We start from the raw sequence: 8,154 nt of genomic DNA on the forward strand, positions 1-8,154 counted from the left end.
GAAGATCCCTGCGAGACCGTCCACGGGCAGCATGCTGGTGTGGGAGAGAGGGGGTCCGGGTAGTGAGGTTCATATCGTGGGAGAGAGGGGGTCCGGGTAGTGAGGTTCATATCGTGGGAGAGAGGGGGTCCGGGTAGTGAGGTCCATATCATGGGAGAGAGGGGGTCCGGGTAGTGAGGTTCATATCGTGGGAGAGAGGGGGTCCGGGTAGTGAGGTTCATATCGTGGGAGAGAGGGGGTCCGGGTAGTGAGGTCCATATTGCGGTGTCTAATTTAGTTACTCCCTCTTCCGTGTGCACAGGCACGATGGTGCAGCTGAGGGTTAGAGACTCACCACCACTGCAGAGAGCGCAGAAATACGACCGCATCATTTCATCAGCATGTCCACTAGACACAGCGCAAGTCACTGAAATACCACAGCACTGGATTATACAGCGATAGTGGCGTTCGCAGGCTACAGACAGCCGTGGTAATGCCGTTATAGTCTCCGGGTACGGGTCAGACACAGACGAGTCTCCGGGTACGGGTCAGACACAGAGCAGAGTGACGAGCCAGGTCCCTTTAAACCAGCTGATTTCTGGGGGGGCAACGTGAAAGTCATCAGGTACCTTACGCTTGCACCAGGTACCCCCCCCCCCCCCTTTTACCCCCCACCCAAACCATTCTGGGCTCATTTGTGCTGGTCTACACATTCCCCAACCTTAAGCTACGCCTGGTCCTCCTGCACACGTATCTTTGACCGTTTCAATATTTCTGGCCCTTTGGCCTGTTTTGGTGTGTATTTCGACTATGGATTTGATTATGGATTTACGCAGCCTGTCTGTGTGCTTTGGAACCTGCTGCATGATATGATGACACATCGTGGATTTTAACCTCAACCCGACACACAAGTACCCGCTCCTCTCTGAGCACGCCCTGTAGGCTCCAGAACAACACAACATGGTCACGTGCAAAAGGATTCTACTAATAATCGTTAAGATTGAATCGTTAAGAGTTCAGACATGATGAAGCACAGCTAATGTTACATTTATGGACACGGCCCCTTCCTCTAACACACTGGACAGCACGGCTCTAACTAGTCCTGAATCACTCACCAAACCAGAACAGCGTGATGTGATATGAGCTGTGTGATTTACCGGATATGGATTAACCAATCACAGCATCACACTGCAGGACACAAAGTTACAAGGTATTATTTTTCAAGTATAGCTCTGATTTATCTTCCTGGGCATATTTATTTGACACAGGACAGTAACGGAGTATTTAAGATGTCGTCAGTTTAAATTCCTGCTGCCATTAATTTAATTGCCCTCTTTCTTGAAGCGGAGAGTGGGTTTGCTCTCGCAGGCGAGGAGAGATGTGTGCTTCTCCAGTGGGGGTTGTGTCAGCTGCCTCAGCGAACGGATCCGGTTTCTGATGACTTAACTGCGTGACACGCGTGATGGACGTGTGGTCCGCAATGCCGGTGGAACAGCACACGTGACATCACGAAGGCCCAGGGCCGGGTTTGGACTGACAGCAGCGCGTCCACCCGTGACTGTAGCCCTGATTACGCCCTTCACATTCTCTGCACATCATCTCTGAGCCCGGCTGACAGCGAGCTGTCAGTTAACACGGCACGAGCTGAAGTCTGTCTCAGACTCGCAGACCTGTACGAGTGTCAAAACTAGGATGTGTTCAGGATTCTGCTATACGGAGGCGACTGGGCCGGAAGCCGAAATACAAACGCCTCACCTTGTGTGTGCCTGCCCTCTCTGCGTTACGACGGCACACACTCTCGGTGCTGGTAAATGGGAGAGGAACACAGGAGAGTAATAGAGAAGATGAAGGTGTTGCTGCAAACACAGAGCTCAGAAAGGCAGTAGCTGCTACTGCAGTAATAATGCATGACTGAGCACCTATAGAGACCCCACACCCAACCACCAAACGCCCCAACACACCGAGCTTGCTCCATCAGGACGTTTGAAAGGCACCACCCAGCCTGGCGGGCTCATAACCAGCTTCTCAGAGATCAAAGCCTCCGTGACTACGATCTTCAAACGAGGGCCTTCAAGACGCACGAGCTTAGGAGCAGGACTTTCGGTTTTCATCGAGGACGCCGTGTCATTGTGCGCTCGGAGACTCGAGCGGAGAGAGTTCAACCGCGAAGCCGATCGGGCCGATCCATGATGCAAATCTCACATTACGGCATGCCCTACATAAATCATCATACGATGATGATGATGATGAATTATGAGCCAGTCAAAAGTTGGCATTCAGATGAGACTCCGTCACCGCTAATCAGCTGTCGAGTGTCGAAGGAGGGACCATCACTCCATGTCATACGCTGGATGACGGAGCTATCGTCCCCACGGCACGTCTGGAGCAGCTCAGGATCTGGAGAAGGAGCAGAGATGTGCTTCTCTACGTCCTCGGGAACAATTCACACACGTTCAGTGCACACAGCCCACAATCACACATGAAACAAACACAAATGATAACAGAACACAACACACAGAACCCAGACGCACCACATGTTGACCTGTATGTTATAAACAAGCAGTCAAGCATGTGTGTGTGGGCTAGGGTTGCAACGGTATGAGATTTTCACGGTATGATAACCGTCTCAGAAAATACCGCGGTATCACGGTTATCACGGTATCACAGTTAGTTTGTATATTATTAAAAGATACACTGACCCTTAAAGAAATTACAACAAGTTATTTTTGTTCAATTAACTATTTATTGTAGAAACTGGAACTATTGTATACAAAATGTCTCCTTTAAAAAAAATAAGCTGTACACAGGTTTATATAAATACTGCAAAATTAGAGAAACCTAAATCATGGATTTCAGTACAATTACTTAAGTTTAAATTATTTAATATCTGATAAACTCAGCCGGGGTCAGTGTCTGATCAACAACTGTTGTAAACGTCCGTTGTACTTCCAAGTTAGAATATAACCAGATACTGCAGGAAGAGAGGATTTATTTCTGACATGACCCTCACAATAGAGATTTCTATTTTAAGGTTTTCACACCGAGTCTGGTTTTAACATGTGAAAAACAGGCACGTTAGAATTTGAAAATGAACGCATGTAAATTAATGGCGTCTTTCACATCCAGTGAAAGAAAGGACCTTAAAAAGCTAGGTTTATACTTTCACTAGTGACCGTAGCTCGCGACTCCGCACAGTTCTTTTGTCTTACGTTAACAAATACGAGCCTCTTGTAATTCCAGGACGAAACATGAGAGAACGTGAAGACGTTAAGATTGGGCGTTTTGGAAATAAACAACCATTAAATAATGTGATTAAATAAGCGAATTATTTCGAGTAAATTTATAAATATTTAACTTAATTAAGTTTAAGGTGCTGGGAAATATTGAAACGGACCTTTAAAGTTACGTACAAATGCTTTAATTCCACCTTATAAAGGTGTATGAACCCTGCAAACATGACTTTGTTCATTGCGCTGAGGCGCGGCGCGCGCGAAGTTACAAAATTCGAAAGGTGCACGACCTCGCGAATCGACAGCACGCGAGACCCTCGCGCACGGGCGGAGCCACAGCGATTGCGTCATTTTCGCCGCTGATTTTAGTTTAGCTTTTTTTTGTTAAAAAATTTGTTAAGTCTGATGCACTTTCTGCCATTCTCACCGCTGCGTGCGGAGTAGCTGAACCGGAGCGGAGTTGCGTCAGTTTCTCCGCTGGCTTGCTTTTTACCGGTAATAAGCAAACGCACACGGTATGATAACCGTGCATTTTAATACCGTGGTATACCGTGAAACCGGTTACCGCTGCAACCCTAGTGTGGGCACTGGCGCATGTGTGTGTACATAAATCATGCACACACAGAGTGTTTGGAATGTGAAGCTACAAGCTGACTGTACCACAGCTACAAACTGACTGTACCCAACAACCCCCACCACAGCTACAATCCCATACAGTGCTGGAGAAGTAGGTTTCTCAGTGGAACAGCCCAAACTTATCCAATGTACATTTTCCCCCTCACGATAACATAACATGATTTTTCAAGGCAGTCTAACAGTTAAACATGTTCATGGTCTCCACCTGCATACGTGACAGTTTAACAGGCCATAATCTTCAACCTCCATTTCAGCAGAGCTCAGTAGTAAATCACTCCCACAACAACAAATAAATCACTCACATCAAGCAGGAATGTGTCACGGATGGTATACCTGACCCTGTCCAGCAACATCGCACACAGGCCTCTGCCCTCGGCAGGAGTGACATCTAGCCTGTGTCGTACGTTTTTAGACAGACCACACAATGACCGGGGGCCACACCGAAGCAGACATGACCGCCGTGCTGCCCTGTTTAGAGACACAGCTGGGACGGTGAGCTAGGACCACTGACTTTCAGCACTGACTTAAGCAACACTCGTGCGTGAGCGTGTGTGTACAGACACACACCTTGCGTCAGTGACATATTTAAATAAATATAACAGTGCTGCCACGAGAACCATCTGATGATCTTAAGATCTGTGAACACTGGTTAAACCTGACTTACCACTGGCAGTATGTCTCAGGATGCAAACATACACTGACGCACACACACACATTACATGTATATCCTTGTGAAAGCCCTTTGAATGCACTGTAGAGCCAATAAACTGCACCATTACTGCGCTGTGTCATGTTTATTGTAATATCATAACAAATAAAATGACAACGATACTTCAAAAGGGCCAGACCCCAGACACCCACATCTGTTTCAATGAGAAATGAATGGATCATCATCAGAGCAGAATGGCTACTAAAGTCATTGTGAAGGTGTGTGGTTCTGGACCTCTGGTTGTAAATGCTAAATTTGATTTAAACAAGCTTCTGGTATGGTACGGTCCCTGTGTGAACCAAAGAGACATGTAAACATGTCCATCATCATCTGTGACTCTTCTGTGTTTTGTTTGCCTGCGATTTTGACATACCGATAACAGAACCTTTAATCAGTCAAACATGGTTCATTTAACACAAGCAGAGGAAGGGTAGCGAAGTGTGTGTGAGTGTGTGTGTGTGTGTGTGTGTGTGGTGTGTGGGTATGTGTAATATCAACCCCCATGTGATTTGAGAGAAACTGGGTTGCAGAATACAGTCATACACCACTGAAGACGCACAGTCATCTTCATCACCTCAATAAGCCCACGGTGTTTACTGGTTCACACACCACTCTGATCATTACATGCACAAAGGACACATCTCTGTTCTGGTGAACGACGTTAAGCTTGAGACCGACAGACACACACACTTTCTCTCTCTCTCTCTCTCACACACACACACACACACACTCCTAATTGTAGAATGTTATGTAGCTATGTTATGACCGTTATGCAGCCATGGCCAATAAACCAGAGAAAGAAAGCTGCCGTCTGCGCATGCTCAGTGTGCGTTATTAAACGACGGACCAATGCGCATGCTCAGCCAAACCTCAATGTTTTGGTTCAATGGACAAACACACATTACTCATTCAGATAGACAATTATCCGGTAGGAATACATGGAAGACGGGCGCACTAAACGTCCCAAGCAGCACAATAGTGTGTGTGTGTGTGTGTGTGTGTGTGTGTGTGTGTGTGTGTGTGTGTGTCTAGCCATGCTAACCAGCCGCCCCGTCCCGGACGACGCTGTCGCTACGCGGGCGCCTAGCAACCAGCCGCGCGAGCGCTAGCTAGTCAGCTAGGTTTAGCTTAGCTGCACGACTTTAAAACGTGCCACCGGATTATATATATATATATAAATCAGACAACGCACAGAAAAATGAAATAAAGTTCGAGTCTGACCTAAGTCGAGGTAAAACCGTGTTGTAGTGCAGCACAGGAGCACACCCAAGCGGGCTCGGTGGTTAGCCTAGCCTAGCCTAGCCCACCGGCTCAGTTAGCTAGCATGCTAACGCTAGCCCAGCATGCTAACGCGCCCACTAATGTTGACACACGTCCCCGCGGCACTAATGTGAACACGTTTACGGTCTTAAATAACAACAAATCTCGCTCAAACGCATTTTTTATTAAAACATACATGTGTAGGTCTAATAACAACGATTTAACCCAACTAGCTAGTTAGCTAACTGGCTACATAAAGAGAGAGCGGCCACACTGACAGCTAGCCCGCCCCCGCTCGCCCCCTGCTGGCCACACGGCGCTACTACACGGCGCACAAAATCCGGAAAATGGGATCAGACGGAGACGCAAACACTTCCAGACCGGTTAAAGGCGCCCTTAACTGGCCCCTAGACAGTGAAGGAACACGGACACTCACCCAGAACAACGGCTCGGGTTGATGATGGGGGGTGGGGGGGCGGGTCACACGGCGTGAATCTGCCGTGTCATGAGAGTGTTGTTCGGGGCGAGGAGCGGCTTACAGGGAGGATGAGGCAGCGTCCCCGACACAACGAGGGAGGACACGGGAATGTGACGGCGCTCCCGATTGGCGGAGGGGACGCGCGCGTGAAGACTCGGGCATTGTGGGAAGTGGAGTGTTTAGACGCCAGTTCTGCCGAGCATACGTTTGGTTATTACACGTGGCACACGAAGGGAAGGTCTGTACATCTTCCAACAAAAATATATTTTTTTTGTAAGAAAGGCAACACTAAGAAACAGAAGATTACGAGACGTCCATGTTGTTTTGTGCGACACACGTTTTCCTGGTTGGATCAAACCTGTCAAAGATCAAACGTTATTATAACAAACGGTAAATTATTGTAGCAGATATTAAAGGCTGTTTTCATATATAACAGATCATAACAAAGGTTAATCTGCTATTTACAGTTGGATAATTTTTCTCTGATATTTGTTGCCCCCTAGTGGCATTATCTGTAACATGTCACCTTACTGTTGTCTCTATTCACCGTAGTTGTGTGCAGAGACTACTGCAAACTAAGTAAATACCAACAAATAATAATAACTTTTAATTATATTCTTAGTGATTCATATATTCTTACTATAATAACCATAAACATGGTACTATAAAAATTACACATGTAGTCTTAACCTACACAACCCTACACATTTCTAAAGTCAGTTTCTTTGTCTTATTTTAATCATACTACTACTACTACTAATACTACTACTACTAATACTACTACTACTACTACTAATAATAATAATAATAAGATAATGATGATGATGAGAGTACGCTGTGTGCAATTGGCTGCCGCTTCTCACCGGTGTGTGATTGGTTGTGTAAGAGTTGTACCTGTATTAAAATTGTAAAGCGACTTTGATGATGATGATGATGATAATGATGATGATGATGATTATTATTATAAAAGCACATTTTCAAAATGAAGAGTGTGACTGCTTTTTTCAGGCACTCCTTGCAAGTACACACACACACCACACACACACACACACACACACACACACACACACACACACATTTATATGTGCCCTCAAGTATGCACAAACACACACACACATACTAGAGGTGGATAGGATGTCAAATAGCCGGTGTTGTTCATAGCTGTGAGTTTATAATGTTACTTTTCTTTTGTTTCACTGAGAGTAGGAGATTAGCCAATCATCATCAGCCAATTAGCCAATCATCATATTATTATTATTATATGCGGTATTATTTTATGATAATGATTTTCATTATGATTTTTGAAAAAAACATTTTCAAAATGAAGAGTGTGACTGCTTCTTTCAGGCACACACACACACACACACACACACACACATTTGTGCCCTCAGAAATGCGCGCACACACACACACACACAGATACACACACACATATTACATTTTCCATGAAGGTCATAGAACCCAATGTCCCAATGTCTCTCTCTAACACTCTGCAGTTGCTTTTCACATGTTTTTTAAGAACTTTTCTCATCTACAACAACACAGCAGAGCTGAATATCTCCCAAACACTCAAGCGCACACACACACAGAGCTCCAAGTCTCTTAAGCATGCATGGACGCCCACACCACACACACACACACACACATACATACCCACAAACACACACATACATATGCACAGTCAGAAGTCTCCTGAAGTTCCACACTCTCCAGATGGCTCTGACACTTTAGCTGTCGCTGTCAGAGACTAATTAATCTTCCTGGTGAGATCCATCTTCCCGCAGACTTCCAGCACCCAGCCACAGTTCCCACCCTCCTCCTTTATCATCCCTCCATCCTCCATCACTTTGTCTCACCATCTT

At 45.9% G+C, this 8,154-nt stretch overlaps 1 protein-coding gene across 1 annotated transcript in view; it reads right to left on the reverse strand.

Annotated features, from left to right (window-relative positions):
- The window catches only part of ctif (CBP80/20-dependent translation initiation factor), a 25,607-nt gene extending 19,197 nt beyond the window's left edge, over nt 1-6,410 (reverse strand). The window contains exon 1 of the mRNA XM_076988853.1: nt 6,251-6,410. The gene's annotated coding sequence lies outside the window, so the exon portion shown is untranslated. The remainder of the gene's footprint in view (nt 1-6,250) is intronic.
- Between the last annotated feature and the right edge of the window lie 1,744 nt (nt 6,411-8,154).

Source organism: Brachyhypopomus gauderio, unplaced genomic scaffold, assembly GCF_052324685.1.
Source record: "Brachyhypopomus gauderio isolate BG-103 unplaced genomic scaffold, BGAUD_0.2 sc64, whole genome shotgun sequence".
NCBI lineage: Eukaryota > Metazoa > Chordata > Actinopteri > Gymnotiformes > Hypopomidae > Brachyhypopomus > Brachyhypopomus gauderio.